Source organism: Lontra canadensis, unplaced genomic scaffold (genome assembly GCF_010015895.1).
Source record: "Lontra canadensis isolate GAN:19392208 unplaced genomic scaffold, GSC_riverotter_1.0 scaffold16, whole genome shotgun sequence".
Lineage (NCBI taxonomy): Eukaryota > Metazoa > Chordata > Mammalia > Carnivora > Mustelidae > Lontra > Lontra canadensis.
In genome coordinates this window covers 4,433,816-4,452,406 of record NW_022631010.1, presented here as the reverse complement: position 1 = coordinate 4,452,406, position 18,591 = coordinate 4,433,816, and the positions used below count along the sequence as shown (strand labels likewise).

Genomic DNA, 18,591 nt, shown 5'->3' with positions numbered 1-18,591 from the left:
GGGACAAACCAATTGTACACCTACGGGAGGTTCTTCTTTTTTGCCTCGTCAGTTCTTCACAAGTACTGAAATAAAATGCGCTTAATTATTGCAAATCTCTTTATTATGCTTTACATTGAGAATGTCTTCCATTTTGTCCCCCACTTCGGAACCACAACTGCAGAGGTACAATAGCACATCCCAGCATGGCCGCACTCAGCCAGATTCCGCTGGGGGTGGAGTCGGAAGAGGTCCCGCCCCGCCTCCTGGTAGGAAGGGGGTTTCCGCTTCCGGCAGCGGCGGCTGCAGCCTCGCTCTGGTCCCTGCGGCTGGCGGCCGAGCCGTGTGTCTCCTCCTCCGCCGCCGCCATATTGTCTGTGTGAGGAGAGGGGAGAGCGGCCACCGCCGCTGCCGCTTCCACCACAGGTACGGTGGGAGCCGCCAGGCGAGATCGTTGGGTGTGGAGGTGGGCCCAGGATGGGACAACGGGGCGCGGTCTCCCCTTTCGCTCCCAGCGGACTCCGGAGCGGCCCGTCGCCTTCCCCTGCCCCCCCCCCACATCAGCCGAGGCCCCTGCAGCCCATCGGGGAGGCCTGGGGCCACCCTCCAGGACGGGGAGCGAGGCTTAGGGGGCAGAGGCTGATGTGAGGGTGGGAACTGGCTTTCGGGACTCCCGCTTATTGCTGGGGAGAGGGCTGGACTGGGGCGGGGACTAGGGGCAACTTGGAGGAGGGGGTTGCTGGAGGGGGAAGGGAGCTTGAGGGGTGGGGCCACTAGGGGATGCTGGAGGAGGGTGCCTAGGGGAGTGGCGCCTGCTGGGTAGGGTGGGGTGAACCCTCCCGCGGAGCGGAGCAGCTGGAGTAGGGGCCTTCTAAGGGTCCCTCTAGGCCAGGCTGGGCTTCCCACCTGCAGACTGGGGTGCAGAGGGGCGGGAACCCCGGGCGAGGTCTCTGGGGAGAAAGGGGGAGGGGACCACGAAGTGGGGCAGAATGGGTGGAGTTGGAGTTAAAGGTTAGTTGGGAGCCTAGGTGGAAGAGAAGTATGTAGAATGAAAGCTTGGCCAACAGTATACATGTTAAGTTTGTGACCTTTTGAAAGAGTACGACTTTTATTTTCGTTTTGGTTATTTTGTTGTTTGTTATTTTGCAGCGTTGGAACGTTACTAGTCTAGGCAGGTGATGGGTGGAGCTTCAGTAGTTTGTTTTTGGAAAGCAAAGTCAGGGTCGGAAGAAGTCGCTTCTTGACTTTTGCTATTGTGGGAAGGGAAGAGTTCTGAAAAGAAGGTGGTAAATTAATTTGGTAAGACTTGATTACCTTTCCTACTGAGTTCTATGAGAAGGGCATGGGGGAGGACAGGAGAAGAAAACTAGAAAGGGACGATTTTTCTAGGAGTTGGGAAACTGCATTACATCTAAGGAGTGGCAATACAGGCTAGTGGTAAAGAACCAGAGTGCTTGGGTTCTCAAATATCAGTGCCATTACTGCTTAGCTGTGTGCCCTAATCTTTGTAATCCTTGGTTTTCCTATCTGTAAAGTGGGGGCAGTATTTCCTAGATCATACAGTTATGGTGAGCAGTAAATAAGATAATTTGTGTCAAGTGTTTACCACAGTGCCTGACAGGTAGTAAGTGCTTGATAGATTAAAGGGACTAGCTGGTATATTTGGGCTTTCTCTGTTCTAGGTAAAATTTGTGGTCAACAGTTTAACAGTAGGCAAGACTTCAGAATGTTACTTTTGTAGTAGTTGTTGCAGTTTTTTCTTTTGTTGTAAGTCAGTTGACTTAATTGGCTTGGTGGACCTTTGACTGAAAGACCAGTACCAATAACCCGATCTTTCCCAAGTCATTTAGAAAAACTTCACCTGCTGTTTTATCTGGACAGGTTTACCCTTCTGTGACTTTGAAATACTTACTTTCATGTGCCATTGGGGGAGGGTGTATGACTTCAAGAAAGAATGAAAAGATTTGAAGTTTGCTCAGATTGATTTATCAACTGGTACAAAGTTAGGTCACCCTGGGACAACTTTTGTTAAAACAAAAACATGCCCAGTTATGTTCTCTTGTATGGAATAAGGTAAGGAAGAGAAGCATATATTTAAGGGGAACATTGGGTTATTTCTACGTAAAGGGTTTATTGCCTTGCTGTGTGGGGATGAAACAAGTGGCGGCTTCTTTCCCACAGTGTATTTTTAGTTCTCCTGTTGCCTAGCCACTCTTACAGGGTGAATCTTTGATTTTACTCAGAACAGACACCTTTACTTCACAGTCTTTTGGAGAGAGGGGGAATTTTCTTCAGGAACTGAGTTTAAAGCCGTACATAGGGGTTGTGTTTATAGTAGGCAGAATGCCACCCCTCCCAAAAAAGATGTCCATACTTTAATTCCCAGGTTCTATAAATATGTTACATGGTAAAAGGGACTTTACAGGTCTAATTGGGGTTAGGAATCTTAAAATAGGAAGACTATTCTGCATCTCATGGGTAGGCCCAGCCTAATCACATGAGGCCTTAAAAGCAGAGAACTTTCTCCACCTGGGAGTCAAGAGAGGGCAAAAGGGTGAAATCAGAGATTCCAATCATGAGAGGGATTCCATTTGCTGTTGCTAGAGGGGGCCACAGGGAAACATGAGAAGGAATACGGGCAGCCTCTAGTAGCGCCCCAGCTGACAACCAGCAAGGAAATGGAGACCTCAGTCCTACAACCATGAGAAACTGACCCAACAACCTGAATGAGCTTGGAAGTGGATTGTTTTTGTTTTTGTTTTCCTGTTTCTTCCCTTTTAAAGAGTTTATTTATTTATTTATTGACAGCACAAGTAGGCAGAGCAGGAGGCAGAGGGATAAGCAGGCTCTCCACTGATCAAGGAGCCCAATGTGGGGCTCGATCCCAGGACTCTGGGATCGTGACCCGAGCTAAAGGCAGCCACTTAACCGACTGAGCCACCCAGGTGCCCCTTGGAAGTGGATTCTTGCCCAGAGTTTCTAGCAGGGAATATTCCTTGATTTTAGCCTTGTGGGACCCTAAGCTGAAGACATAGCCACACCCAACTAGCTTCTGACCTACAGAAACTGTGAGATAACAAATTTCTATTGTTTTAAGCCACTCCTGTTGGTTGTAATTTATTATGGCAGCAGTAGAACACTAGTATAGATTTTTGGTACCTAGAGTGAGGTACTGTTACCTAAAAACGTGGATATGAAAGCCAGAAAAATTTTGAGGCATATGGTAGAAAAGGCCTAGAAGAGATTGTGGAAATACGGGTGTTTACTGCAAGCTAGGGCTCAGGTGGCAATAAGGTAGGCATTGGAAACTGGAGGAAATAGGATCTTTGCTACATAGTGGCAAAAAAAGTTTAGAATTGTATCCTGTGGTTATGTGGAAAAGAGAACTGGTAAGTGATGAACCTGGCTATCCAGCAGAGGAGATTTCCAAGCAAAGTGTTGAAGGTGCAGTCTGGTGTGTTTGTGGATGTGAGTCTGACTAATGGAGTGAACCCCCTGTGAAATTTATAGAAAGCCAATGAGGTCCTTGAGGATTTTATACTATCAGAAACAATGCCAGCTTGGATTGAAAAAGACAGTAGAAAGTTAAAGAAGGCTGTTAAAACCCCCAAGTTCTAGACAGGAAACAGGCTGATAAAACTCAAGCGTGAGTATGCTGCTTTTCATTAATAAAGGTGGGTGACTCGGAGGGTGGAACCAAGAGCGCAGAGAAGTGGAGCTGAAAGCTACAGAAGATTTCCCCCTTAACTTTGAAAAGGAGCAAAGTTTGCCCAGATTTTGAAACTGCTTTGGACCAGTGGATCTGTTTTGTCTTCCATTTTTCTTGCTGGAACTGGAATGTCTTTAACTGTTGCCCTGTGCCTGTCCCACCATTGTATGTTGGGAGCAGATAACTTTCTTGTTTTCAGGAATTGTGCCTCATGAGTTGTACTTAATTGTATTACGCCCAGGGCCTCATCCACACCTAATTTAGAAGAATGAGATTTGGGACTTTTTAATTGATCAGGTTTAGGTGAGTTTTTTGGACTTCCGAGTTAATACTATAATGGAATGAGACCTCAGAATGTGGAAGGAATGTATTTTGCGTTTGGGAGAGATGTGAATCTCTGAGGTCAGAGGGTGGGCTGTGGTAGATGAAATGATACCCTGTCCCCCTCCCCTAATCCCTGGAATCTGAATATATTGACATTATGTGGCAAAAGGAACTTTGCAAATATAATTATGGTTTAAGTATCTTAAGATAGGAAGATTACCCTGGATTTCCTGAGTGGGTCCAGTCTAACATGAAGGCAGAGAACTTTCTCCAGCTGGAGTCAGAGAGATGGGCAGAACAAGTCGGAGATTTTTTTTTTTTTTTTTTAAGATTTTATTTATTTATTTGAGAGAGAGACAGTGAGAGAGAGCATGAGCGAGGAGAAAGTCAGAGGGAGAAGCAGACTCCCCATGGAGCTGGGAGCCCGATGTGGGACTCGATCCCAGGACTCCGGGATCATGACCTGAGCCGAAGGCAGTCGTCCAACCAACTGAGCCACCCAGGCGTCCCACAAGTCGGAGATTTAAAACATGAGAGGGACTCAGCCTACCATTACTGGAGGGGGCCTCATGGAAAGCATGTGGGCAGCCCTGCCTGACAGCCAGCAAGGAAATGGGGGCTCAGTCATACAACCATAAGAAACTAAACTTACCTAACAATCTAAGTGAGCTTGGAAGCAGCTTTCCCGCTGGAGTTGTCCAACAAGGAACAGAGTAAGGTGGACATCTTGATTTTGGTCTTGTAGGACCCTAAGTAGAAGACCCAGCCAAGCCCACCTGACTTCTGGCCTATAGAAACTGTGAGATAATAAATTTGTGTTGTTTTATATTTGTGGTAATTTGTTATAGCAACAGTAGAAAACTAACAGGGTGGGGGGGTGATTTTATTTAAGAATTTGGGGGGGGTTCTAGAGAACAAAAGTACCAAGGATTATTTTGCGAAGCGATTTGGTCCTAGAAGACTTCATATAGTAATTGCATTAAGTGGAACCTATGCCTTTTTTCTTTGGCGTTTAAATATCCTGTCATTGTCCTTAAATGCAATTTGAATTGGTTAGATGACTAGCTTGGTAAAATGTAGATTCTAGGGCACCTGGATGGCTCAGTGGGTTAAGTCGCTGCCTTCAGCGACTGCTTCAGCGCTGCTCAGCTGGGAGCCTGCTTCCCTCTCTCTCTCTCTCTGACTGCCTCTCTGCCTACTTGTGATCTGTCTCTGTCAAATAAACAAATAAAATCTTTTTTTAAAAAATGTAGATTCTAGAGCTCTAACCCATTTTGGTAGGATTTATCCTATAAATTAGTGATTTTCCATGCCTATAATAAATATCTTGGATTAGTTACATAATTTCTTCATTACCTTTTATTGGTTGAATGAAGGAGTAAGTTTATATTAGAGCCCTTTAAAGACTTATTTCCAGCTTTTTAGAGGAGATGGAAATGGGTGGTCCTTTTTTGTGAATTGATAACCACCCGTTTACAGTAGTCCGTTCTTTTTACATCTACCCCAACCCACAATTGTAAGGTCTTTTCTCCCTGTCATTATCATTTGAGGTTATCCTTTGTCATTTGTCATTATCATTATCATTGGTGTCAGATTGGGGAATTATAATTACAGAATGGAGTGCTCTAGCTTTTAAGAAAGGCTGTTTGTTTTTGTTTGGCAATGGTATCCTATTGATTAGATTGATAAAATGTGGACTCTCAACTTTAGTGAGGACTTCAGAAGTTGGAGGAAAGAAGTCCCAATTCTTTTTGAGTTCGTTACCTGAATAGAAAGATGATTATAAAATTAGAACATTTCAGGGTATGAAGGACTTTTGAGACTATGTGTTTGACTGTAGGGTTTAAAATAAAGGAAATTAGGCCACATGAAGGTGAAGTGGCTCAAGCAAGTATCAGCCCTAGAGCTGGCCTAGAATCCTGGTCCAGGCAATGGAGATACATGGCTTTTGAACCATATTCCCTGTGTACCCCTGCCTTGCCCTTTTTCTGGGTTTTACCTTGGACAGATTCTCTCTCTGTGCCTCACTTTCCTCATGGAGTCATTGTGAGACTTGCCACAGTGAATGTAACATATTTAGCGACCATATGAAGTGCTCCAGAGATAGATGTTAACTGTTACAACATTTATGATAATTGTTTTGGCAACTCTATGACAACCTCTGCATAATACAGTCAATTTGTATTAGTTCAGAAACTGACACATGATGGGACTTGGCATTGGGTTAGGTGTAAGGTAAGGTCTTAGCACTTTAAGGTAATAATAATGTTTGTGATGTTTGACTCAAAATGAGAAACTGATTGGGGCACCTGGCTGGCTCAATCAGGGGAGCTTGCAGCTCTTAATCACAGGGTTGTGAGTTTCAGCCCCAGGTTGGGTATAGATTACTTAAAAATAAAATCTTTTTTAAAAAATGAGAAATGGGTTTGATTTTTGATACCACAATTCATTGGATGACCTGGGCCAAGTTTGTTTCCCAAGAAAATTAGTGCATTTGTACACCTAAATGTCTTTGAACTCCTAAAATGGGTAATTTCAAAAGTGGTATATCATTTAGTTGTTTCTTAGAAATCTGGGCCAGCTAGCCTTTCAAACAAAGAAATTCCTCCAGGATTAAGGAAAAGGAACTGCTGTCATTGTAACAAAGGATATATTTACATTGGGCTATAGATAATTGGTAGTTTTTTAAAAAAAATTTTGGTATTCTCTGGGGTAGATTTCAGCAGGCCTGGTTGCTGACCAATACACATTTTCCCCCCAGCATAGAAATCACGGGTTGAGTCTTTAAAAGTTTATGGTGAAAGAATTCACAATCATGCTGGGAGTGGTATTTCATTGGTTTCTACAAATCCTGTGTCTTTCAGCCTTAGATATGAGACGCCTACTTAGCAACAGTTGCTATGGTGGGCAAGCTTTTTTTACATTAGTGGTGATGTTTTCATCTATAGAAAATACTGGGTTATCTGATGTGAGGGTTTTAGGGTTAAATACCAGGTTACACTTAGAATGATCTCTTATAATTTATATGTGTCACATCTTAAATGTCTTTATTTTGGCCACTTTTTTCTTTTCTTTTTATACTTTCTGGCCTCGTGGATTTCTCTGACAGGTTTTTACTAGCTGAAACATTTTAATCTGCTTGGAAAAGTGAACACTTGGAATTTTTCTGAAGTTATGACTAATGCACTAATGGCCATTTCTCAATTTAGCTATCTCATTAATGTGCTATAAATTTTAAGAAAGCAGCCCTGTTAAAAATGAATGGATAAATTATTTTTGTTAAAAAATTGAATTTCTAACTGGTCAGAAGATGTTACTTCTTCAACAGACCGCGGAATGCCTGTTACATATCTCATAGGTGCTGTGCTAAGGATCTCTAGATAGTCCCTGTCCCCAACCTTACAACTGAATGACATTTTGTAATAGTGCACGTATCATTCCACAGCTTAGTAGCTTTCACAATGTAGTAGCTTTTTGAGATGTTTTCTTATGAAAATTCCTATTGGCTTTTTATCTTTGTTGGGGGGAGGGTTTGGTTTCTGGAACAGCTACAGAAATCCGTAGGGGAGGGATTGAGAATTTCTCTCTCTCTCTCTCTCTCTTTTTTTTTTTTTTTTTTTTTTTAATTAGACGGAGAGAGGTCACAAGTAGGCAGAGCAGCAGGCAGAGACAGGGGGGGAAGCAGGCTCCCTGCTGAGCAGAGAGCCCATTGTGGGGCTCGATCCCAGGACCCTGAGATCATGACCTGGGCCAAAGGCAGAGGCTTAACCTGAGCCACCCAGGTGCCCCAGAGAATTTCTCATTTTTAATGGAGGGGGCACAGAGGATAGTTGAAAAGAACTCCAGCTTTGGTGTGAGGTGACCAAATGTGGAGGTTACTTAACCTCTCTTAAACCTAGATTTTGCCATCTCTCCCAGTTGGGATAGCAACTACCATGGACAATTTATTAACCTTCAGTTTCTTCATCTGTAAAATGGGAATATAAATAGTTCTTGCATCAGAGTGTTCTTGTGAGGATTAATAACTAAAGCACCAGCTAGTGTTTTCTCAGGGTTACTGTGAGGGTGAAAAGAGTTATTTTATAAAATGCTGGGTGCCTGACTAATATGAATTCTTTCTCTTTGCTGTCAGTGGAGACAATGTGTTTGTTTATTGCAGTGCTGCTACTGTTTATTTTTATTTTTTGCTGCTAGAAATTCTTATTTTTTAATGAGGACTTTTGCCCTGTACTTCCTGTTTCTGGTGTGTCTTGCTGGGTGAGTGTGAGCTCCTGAATTGGTGTTGGTTAGGGCTGGGTCGGCATATAAGTTACACCCAGTGTAGATTGCCTCAGTTGCTCAAGTACAGTGTACATTGCCAGAGTGGTTATCTAGTTTTGGTGAACCTGGGTTCTCATCTAGATAGCAAAGTGAATGTTCCCATCTCAGACTCAGGAAAAGTTCAACGTTTGCACACTTAGAGCCTTCTGGACCTGGATCAGAGGTCTTAATTCCCAGTGGTTCTTTGATCATAGTTTACTTGGGTTTGGGCATTATGTGTTAGGAATATGTTTAGAGTAGTTTTTCCTGTATTAACATCTTTACATCCTAGTCTCTCAGGTAACCCACGAATTTTTTTGTTTGTTCTGTATTTTTTTTTAAGATATTTATTTATTTGATAGAGGGAGAACGCATGAGGTGGAGGAGGGTCAGAGGGAGAAGTAGACTCCCTGCTGATTAGGGAGCGGGAGGCGCAGATCTCTATCCTTGGGCTCCAGGATCATGGCCTGAGCAGAAGGCAGTTTCTTAACCAACCGAGCCACCCAGGTGCCCTGTTTGTTCTGTATTCTTAAATCACACACAGTAGGCAGAGCATGAACCTAGCATTCTGTGTATTTTTGACTATATAGATTGAATACAAATAACCATCTGCTTTGGAGTTGGTCTCCCATCTTTTTTTTTTCTTTTTTTAGTCTTACTTGAGAGAACACAAGCCATTGTGGGGGGTGGTTAGGGCGGAGAGGGAGAAGCTGACTCCCCACTGAGCAGGGAGCCCTGAGGGGCTCTGTCCTGATACCTTGAGATCATGACCTGAGCTGAAGGCAGACCCTTAAACAACTGAGCCACCCAGTCACCCAGTCTTCCATCTTTTAAAACCCAATTTTTATACCATTGTGGCCTGCTAACCGGCGCATTCAGGTAAGAGACTAATGAAGACTCCTGATTGTTGAAACATCCCCACCCTTCATCTTGCCTCTACATTAATTTTTTTTAAATTTTTTTTAGATTTTTTATTTATTCATTTGACAGAGGGAGAGAGATCACAAGTAAGCAGAGAGAGAGAGGGGGAAGCAGACTCCCTGCCGAGCAGAAAGCCCAATGCGGGGCTCAATCCCAGGACCCTGGGATCATGACCTGAGCCGAAGGCAGAGGCTTTAACCCGCTGAGCCACCCAGGCGCCCCTTGCCTCCGCATTTAAAGCAACCCATTTCATTGTAATATTTATGGTAGGCTGTTAGTTGAATTAATGTGCAGAATTAGGGAAATAGTGTTGAATTAGTGAAAATAACCTATTTAGGTTTTGAATCTTAAACATACTAGGATTCAAATTTGGCCTCCATCATTTAGTAGTCCTTTGGTCTTTGGCAGGTCATTTAACTGCTGAACCTCTTTCTCTCTCTTCCTTCCTTTTCTTCCTCCCTTCACCCCTCCTTCCTTTCCTTTCCTCTCCCTCCCTCCTTCCTTCTTTTCTTTTCTTTTGCACAGTGATGGGTGTGGGGTGGTGGGAAGGGAAGAGGGAGAATGTTAATGCAGGTTCCATGCCCATCGTGGGGCTCAGTTTCACAACCCTGAGATCATGACCTGAATTGAAGTTAGGAGTTGGGCACTTAACCAGCTGAGTTACCCAGGCACCTCTGAACCTGCTTTTTATTATTATTATTATTATTATTATTACTATTTCTTTTTATAAAGATTTGTTTTAGAGAAAGAGAGAATGGGGGGTGGGGGCGAGGGAGAAGGGGAGAGAGAGAAAGTCAAGCAGCTGGGTGCAGGGCTTGGTCTTAGGACCTGAGCTGAAATCAAGAGTCCAGCATGAATGGGCTGAGCCGCCCAGGTGCCCCTCCACCTGTTTATTTCTAAAATGGGAGTTTACATATCCTCCCATGCCTGGTTTATAAGAGGCATTCAAATGGAAAACACTAGTTATTACATACATAAAAGCTGAATTTTATATTAGATTACTCTAGATCTCAGTTGAAGTTTTCTGTCTTTGGGTTCCAGAGGGTCCTGGCCAGTGGAATAAAGTTTCAGATTGTGACTTTATTTTGACTGTGGTACCTGATAAAATGATAAACAGATGAAGACTTCTTTGCCTGTGATTTATTATATTCTGCGTTGTTGGAGACAGTACTAGCCTTCAAACTTTCCTCAGGTGTTTGAGGTAGAGCTTTGTTAATTCAAGTCAAACCACTTGGCTTTCCTTATAGTGCTTCCCTTCATTGGAAGACCTCCAACTGTTGCTGTTATTTATGTAACATTGACACTTTGATTCCTTTTCTGGCTTAAAGGTAGAGAAATAAAATACAGAGAGCCCAAATGGTAATGTTTTTTGTTATTCCATCCTCCCTTGTTTGTTTTATGGAAAAGCTTGAGTGTATTGCCTTTTAAAAAGAATGTTGAAAATTTTGTAGATGGAAATAAAGACAGAAGGCCCAGTAATGTGTTAGGGTTGTAATGTGTTAAACATCCTTCAGGTTTGTGTAAGCGATAACTTTGTGAGTTAATCAGGTTTATTGTGAATATTTATATTCCAAATTTGGACCTTTAACAGGGACAGAAAAAACTTACATTGTTGGCTTTGAACGGGTGGTTTTCCGTTTATTCAGTGTGCACTAGGTCAGAGTCTGTTAAGGGGTCAAGGAGCTAATTGTTAACCTTTTGACCTGTATATTCGTACCCAATTTAAAAAATAATATACCACTATTTACATGGCTTAGTTTGATAGGTGAGGGAGATTATTGTTCATGACCTTGAGACAGGAAAGTAGAATAATCAAAGTGGAGGGAGAAAGGCAATTTCATTTAATGTTACATTCAAGTTTACCATTAACCTGTTTTCTTTTGGTTTATTCTTCCAAGTTAGGGTTGCGCGGTTTGGTTTGTATTTGTTGTTTTTGTTTTTTGTTTGTTTTTGTGCCAATGACTTCCATCCAAATAGATGGTCTCTCAGAAGAAATTTTTTGCTCATTAATGGTATATCTGGACTAAAAGCTCAAAAGATGATTATATGCATCTCCCTTGAAACAAGGGGACTTACGAAATAGGTTTTTCAGCCTACTGCATGGATTTTGGCAATTTCAGCTTATGATCTCTGTATGTCATTTAAACCAGGATTTTTCAGCCAGTGTACTACATCAGCAGGAGTTACAGATGTGCTGAGGTGCTGGTCCCCTCAACTCTCTGGCCATTCATGCAGGCCGCAGCGTGTCTAAGCCAATGACCTTGGATCCAAAAGTCTCTATCACTCATCTCAGTATGCCATACAAATACTACTTTACCTTGGTGTTTTGACTTTAAAAAGGAAGTAAGCACTGATAGAGAAAATTTGGTAACTTTTTCTTTTTTTTAACAGTTTTAAGATACAAAAGCCCACAAATCTTAAAATAATCTTGACTTTAAATTTAGAAAAGACCATTTTAAAGTATCTCTCAGACCCTCAAGTAATTCTCTTTCCACATATAATTCAGGAGATATACCTTAGAGGCACCTGGCTGGTTTACTTGGTAGAGCCTGTAACTTATCTCAGGATTATGTAAATTTAGTCCCATGTTGGATATGGAGATTGCTTGAAAATAAAATCCTTAGGGGGCACCTGGGTGGCTCAGTCATTAAGCATTTGCCTTCAGCTTGGGTCATAATCCCGGGGCCCTGAGATCGAGCCCTACATCAGGCTCTCTGCTCGGTGGGAAGCTTGCTTCTCCCTCTCCCACTTCCCTGGCTTATTTATGTTCCCTCTCTCGCTGTCTCTCTTCTCTGTCAAATAAATGAATAAAATCTTTTTTAAAAAGAAAAGAAAATCCTTTTTTTCCCCCTCAAAAAAAGATACTTTAAAAAGAACTATAAGGGCATGTGGGTGGCTCGGTCCATTAAGTGTCCAGCTCTTGATTTCAGCTCAGGTCATGATCTCAGGGTGGTGAAGAGGAGCCCCATGGTAGGGCTGTGCTCGGCAGGCATGGAGTCTGCTTAAGATTCTCCCTCCCTGGGGACGCCTGGGTGGCTCAGTTGGTTAAGCAGCTGCCTTTGGCTCAGGTCATGGTCCCAGCATCCTGGGATCGAGTCCCACATCGGGCTCCTTGCTCGTCAGGGAACCTGCTTCTCCCTCTGCCTCTGCCTGCCATTCTGTCTGCCTGTGCTTGCTCTCTCTCCCTCTCTCTCTCTGACAAATAAATAAATTTAAAAAATCTTAAAAAAAAAAAAAAAGATTCTCCCTACCCCCATCTCCCCACTTACACACCCTCACTCTTTCAATAGATAAAATCTTTTAAAAAAAAAAGACTATAAATTATATAAGTTTAGACACTTGTGAAGAAATTCATGTTCTTACTTTTTTATACAGTAAAGCAAAAACTCGAGTACCCTTGCTTAAAACTGTTGTCTTCACCTGAGTGACTCTGCCACTGTATCTTTTCCGAAGCTGACATTTTGTTAATCATTTGTCAAGCTTCCTCCTCATGCTAGAACATAAATTGAAGCCTAGGATACATTATCTTCCTCTTATCCCGTCACGAAAGGATGGGATATGCTTAGTTTGAGAAATTTAATTGTTTAATATTTATGTAAATTATCAAATTAACCTTTTAAAATGGAAATTTTATAGTGTTAAAAATAGGATTTTTAATTTGGCCGGAGTTTACAGATTCCTCTGAGTCTGTAACAGAAGGTATAGACCTTTCCTTCAAAAAAGTACCTGCACAGGCCATTTTGTATATACTTGCAGGGAGTTTCGTGGACCTCTGATCTCTATTGATGGACTCCATTTTCTTTCTTTTTTTTTTTTTTTTTTTTTTAAGAGTTTATTTATTTATTTGACAGACAGAGATCACAAGTAGGTAGAGAGACAGGCAGAGGGAGGGGGGAAGCAAGCTCCCCGCTGAGCAGAGAGCCCAATGCGGGGCTTGATCCCAGGACCCTGAGATCATGACCTGAGCCAAAGGCAGAGGCTTTAGCCCACTGAGCCACCCAGGTGCCTCCGATGGACTCTATTTTCAGTGCTATAATTTATGTAGCCCAAATAATTTCCCCTTTTATTATTTTTAGTTCTGTAACATTTGCCTGACTTTATCATTTGTCACAGTATTATACTCTTTCAACAAACACTTCTGGACCATATGCAGCTTTCTGTGATAGACTCCTGAGGGTACAGAGGCACTATTTTCTGCCGTTGGAATTTTGTTTAGCTAGAAGGACGGATATGTGACAGTACAGTGACTGTGCTAGATGGAAGGAGTAAACAGAGTGCTATTGGAGTGCAGAGGGAGGGTCTTGACCATTAGAATTTTTCTGTAAATCCATGTTTGATTCTGCGTTTCGTTTCTTTTTTTTTTTTTTAAGATTTTATTTATTTTTTTGACAGACAGAGATCACAAGTAGGCAGAGAAGCAGGCAGAGAGAGAGAAGGGGAAGCAGGCTCCCCACTGAGCAGAGAGCCCGATGCAGGGCTTGATCCCAGGACCCTGGCATCATGACCCAAGCTGAAGGCAGAGGCTTTAACCCACTGAGCCACCCAGGCCCCCCTGATTCTGCGTTTCTTAATTGGCAAAAGGTATACTGTGAATTGGAATTTTAAATAGTCTTAAATTGAGGACTTAAATGTGCTTGCCACTGCATGTGATAATGCTGGGTATTTTCTTCGCCCATATTTCCCCTCAGTTACCTTTGTAAGATACGTAGTATTAATATTCTAATCTTACATATGTATTTAGAATAGAGCAGGGATTGCTAACCCAAATACCTACAGGAGTCAGACCAATAAGATTGTCCAGGTTTACCTGTGGCATCTCCAGTGGGTTGGGTTTTAGAGGCAATTGTTGGATAACACAAGTTAGCTGATCCAGGTGATTTTTATCAGTGCAGGACTACAGAATTATTGTTATCTAACAGACCTACCTACTTTTTCTTCTTCTTTTGAGAAACTGAAGGTTAATTTTTCGTTGTTTTTAGGGTTGGAAGCTAAGTCACACTTAAATATTTATAAGGAAAATTTTTAGGACATAATTCAGCTTTTGTACTATAATATGTAATATTATATAATATATAATATGTAATAATATGTAATAGCTGATTGACTTTTTTTAAGGGTTTTTTTGTTTGTTTGTTTGTTTGTTTAAGAGCAAGAGCGTGTTTGCATGCCTGAGTTGGGAGAGAGGCAGAGAAAGAGGGGAAGCAGGCTCCATGCTGAGCAGGGAGCCCAACGCGGGCTTGATCTCGCAACCCTGAGATTGTGACCTGAGCCAAAACCAAGAGTTGGACACTGAACCGACTGTGCAACTCGGGGGCCCCCATAGCTGATTCACTTTTTGAAGAAAACATGAAAGACTTGTACATGAATTTTCTTCATAGCAGCATTGTTCGTAGTGGCCAAAGAGAGGAAGCAGCGCAGATGTCTTAACAACTGATGGATGAACAAAATGTAGTATAGCCTTATAGTAGATTCAGCTGTATAAAGGAATGAACTACTGTGACAGAAACTGCAACATGGATGAACCTTGAAAACATACTAAATGAAATAAAAGAAGCCACACAAGGTCACATTGCGTGATTGATTCAGTTTGTATGAAATGTCCAGGATAGGCAAATCCATAGAGATAGGAAACAAATTGGCAGGGGTGGTGGAGCATTAGGAATGACTGCTGTGGAGTATTGGGTTTCTTTTTGATGTGATAGAAATGTTCTGGAATCAGATAGTGATGATGGTTGCACATTGTGAATATACTAAAAACCATTGAGTTGTGCACTTGAAAAGAGTGAGTTTTATGTAGTGTGGATTTTATTTTGAGTTTTTCTTCTTTTTTTAAATTTAAGATTTTATTTATTTATTTGAGAGAGAGAGAGCAGGAGAGAGGAGGGTCAGAGGGAGAAGCAGACTCCCTGCTGAGCGGGGAGCCCAATGTGGGACTCCATGATCATGACCTGAGCCAAAGGCAGTCTCTTAACCAGCTGAGCCATCCAGGCACCCTTGTATGAGTTTTTAAAATTAAAAAAAAAAGAAGAAAAGAAAAGAAAAAGTCTGTGTGAGCCAATGGGATATTGTTTGCTGTAGAACAGAATGAGTAGGTTGTGGATCTAGACAATAAATCACTGCCTCTCTGTGACCTTAGAGCGATTACTCCAGTTAGCCTTCTGTAGAATGGGGAAGATATTACCTACAACTTAGACTTAATTAGGTTTAAAAGTAGTAAATATAAATCTTAAGAAGCGGTGACTGACCCTCCATAGACTTTCAGATATCATTAGAGTTCGAAGCCAGCCAGTGTTTGCTGCCCTAAGTTCCATCCTGTTTTTTTTTTTTTTTTTAAGATTTTATTTATTTATTTGACAGACAGAAATCACAAGTAGGCAGAGAGGCAGGCAGAGAGAGAGGGGGAAGCAGGCTCCCCACTGAGCAGAGAGCCCGATGCGGGGCTCGATCCCAGGATCCTGAGATCATGACCTGAGCTGAAGGCAGAGGCTTTAACCCACTGAGCTGCCCAGGCGCCCCCCATCCTGTTTTTTATTGTTAGCAAGTTTAGAACAACCCACCCTGTTGTTTACTGCTTATTGGTCACCTACAGGAAGTATATGTGGTGGTCTCCTATGTAACCTCCATGACAGTAAAGGAAAAAGTAGGAGAGGGTATTTATTCTTATATTCTGCAGTTCCCTCACTATAATCCAATAACAGAGTCAGGGTTGTATTTCTTCTCCGTGGTTCCAGTGTTCCCATTCTTTCTATAACCTCCTGGTGCCTTATAAATCCAAGGTTCATGTCTTACAGTAATAAATTTCTGTGGCTCTATCATGGAGTGTCAGACACTATGCTGATTACGTGGGTAAATCACATAGCCTCATAAATGTTTGTGGCTCCAGGGGCACCTGGGTGGCTCAGTCGGCTAAGTGTCTGCCTTAAGTTCAGATCATGACCTCTGGGTCACGGGATGGAGCCTTATGTTGGGCTCCCTGCTCAGTAGGAAGTCTGCTTCTCCCTTTCCCTCTACACTCCACTCATCCTCTCTCTCTCAAATTAAAAAAAAAAAAAAAGCTGTGATTCCAGAGAAACATCTCTCACACATACTGACTAGTTTCATATCTCATTGGGAAATAATAGTATGACTGTTTTAAAACTCTGGTGTTGGTGATGGATGTGCTTTACATGTAAGACCAAAGACCATCTTTAAAATTAGATGCAGATCTAAAATACCCATCATAGAGCCAAACTGCTTTTCTTAGTTTTGAACATGAGCAGGTCCATGTGCAAGCTAGGTTGATTTTTGCCAAAGTACTGTATATTGTTACCTTAATAGTTTGTGAAACATTTATGGAACACATCCTCATGCTAGGCACTGTGATAAATACAGGGCATATACCAAGAGAAATAAATTATGTTTTAGGTCCTTGAGTTTATAATCTATTTAGAAAAGAGAATTGCATAAATAAGACAATTGATAATGTAATGAGTATATGGGGGTGCTTTGGTCCCATAGAGGAGCACTTGGTTCATTTTGGAGAGGTATAGAAAGGCTTTATCATGGATATAAGACCTGGCTGATTCTTTTTTTTTTTTTTTTTAAAGATTTTATTTATTTATTTGACAGAGAGAGATCACAAGTAGACGGAGAGGCAGATAGAGAGAGAGAGAGAGAGAGGGAAGCAGGCTCCCTGCTGAGCAGAGAGCCCGATGCAGGACTCGATCCCAGGACCCTGAGATCATGACCTGAGCCGAAGGCAGCGGCTTAACCCACTGAGCCACCCAGGCGCCCCAACCTGGCTGATTCTTGAAGGGTGAGTGGAGTTTCCCCTAGCAAGCATTATTGGAGGTCATAAAATTAAAGTCACAGAGAAGGAAAAAGCACATTCAGTACTCATTTGCTTAATGTTTTAAAAGTTTAAAACTTCTTAAAAGTGTTAGAAATGTTAAGCGGTACAGTAGAAAGACATTAGAATAGAGCAGAGGTTGTAAACCTATACGCATTTACAGTACTGATTGAACTGGTTATGGGACTGCTCAGGTTTTCATTTCTTGTGTTAGTTTTGGTTAAGTCTTTCCTCTAGGAATATCAGATTTACTGGCATGAAGTTGATTGTGTTATCCTGTATTTAGTTATCCAGTGTTTTAGGATATAGCATATGATAAATACCCCTTTAAAAACTTTATTTTTATAATTAATATAAATAAAATTGGTTCCTTTTTGTGTGTACAGTTCAGTGGATTTTAACACATGGAGAGATTTGGGTAACCACCATAACAACGAAGACAGAGCAATTATTATATCATCTCCATCATGTACCCTCAGTAGTCACACCCAGCCTCCTACCCCTTTTCTCTGGCAGTCACTATTCTGTTTTCAGTTGCTGTGGTTTTATCTTTCCAGAAATGTTATATAAATGAAATCAAGCAATATATAGTATTTTGAAACTCACTTTTTTTAAACAGCATGTTGCCTTTGAGATTCATTGAAGTTGCATCAGTGGTTCGTTCCTTTTTATTGCTGAGCAGTAGTGTTCCATTGTATGGATGGACCACAGTTTATCCATTTAGTTAACATTCTTTGGTGATTATGAATAGAGCTGCTGTAAATGTACGTGTATGGGCTTTTATGAACATTAGCTTTTATTTATCTAAGGTAAATACCTGTGACAGGGATTGGTGGGTCGTGTGAAAAATGTAACTGCCACATTGTTTTCCAGAACTAGCTATACCATGTTGCGTTCCCATCAGCATGTGTGTTAGTTTTTCCACATTCTTTTTTTTTTTTTTAAGATTTTATTTATTTATTTGACAGAGAGATCACAAGTAGACAGAGAGGCAGACGGAGAGAGAGGTGGGAGCAGGCTCCCTGCTGAGCAGAGAGCCTGACGCGGGACTTGATCCCAGGGCCCTGAGATCATGACCCCAGCCGAAGGCAGCGGCTTAACCCACTGAGCCACCCAGGCGCCCTAGTTTTTCCACATTCTCTCTAGCACCAAGTATTGTCAATATTTTACTTTTTTTTTTTTTTTAAGATTTTATTTTTTTGTCAGAGAGAGAGAGAGAGAGAGAGAGAGAGAGTGCACTGGCAGACAGAGGCAGAGGGAGAAGCAGGCTCCTTGCCGAGCAAGGAGCCCGACGTGGGACTTGATCCCAGGATGCTGGGATCATGACCTGAGCTGAAGGCAGCTGCTTAACCAACTGAGCCACCCAGGTGTCCCTCAATATTTTACTTTTAATTTTTAAATAGTCTTAGATTTACAGAAGAGTTATGAAGATAGAGTCCTCAAATGCTCTTCACCCAGTTTCCCCTAGGGTTAACGTGTCACGTAACCATGACACTTGATTAAACCTAAGAAATAAACAATAATACAATAC

The 18,591-nt window shown here is 41.9% G+C and overlaps 1 protein-coding gene across 2 annotated transcripts in view; it reads left to right on the top strand.

The window, feature by feature from the left end:
• The first annotated feature begins 276 nt into the window (after positions 1 to 276).
• Positions 277 to 18,591, top strand: part of CSNK2A1 (casein kinase 2 alpha 1) — a 56,844-nt gene continuing 38,529 nt past the window's right edge. Inside the window, exon 1 of one of the 2 annotated variants that reach the window (XM_032858985.1) lies at positions 277 to 405. The gene's annotated coding sequence lies outside the window, so the exon portion shown is untranslated. The remainder of the gene's footprint in view (positions 406 to 18,591) is intronic. The other variant, XM_032858987.1, reaches the window with a different exon arrangement.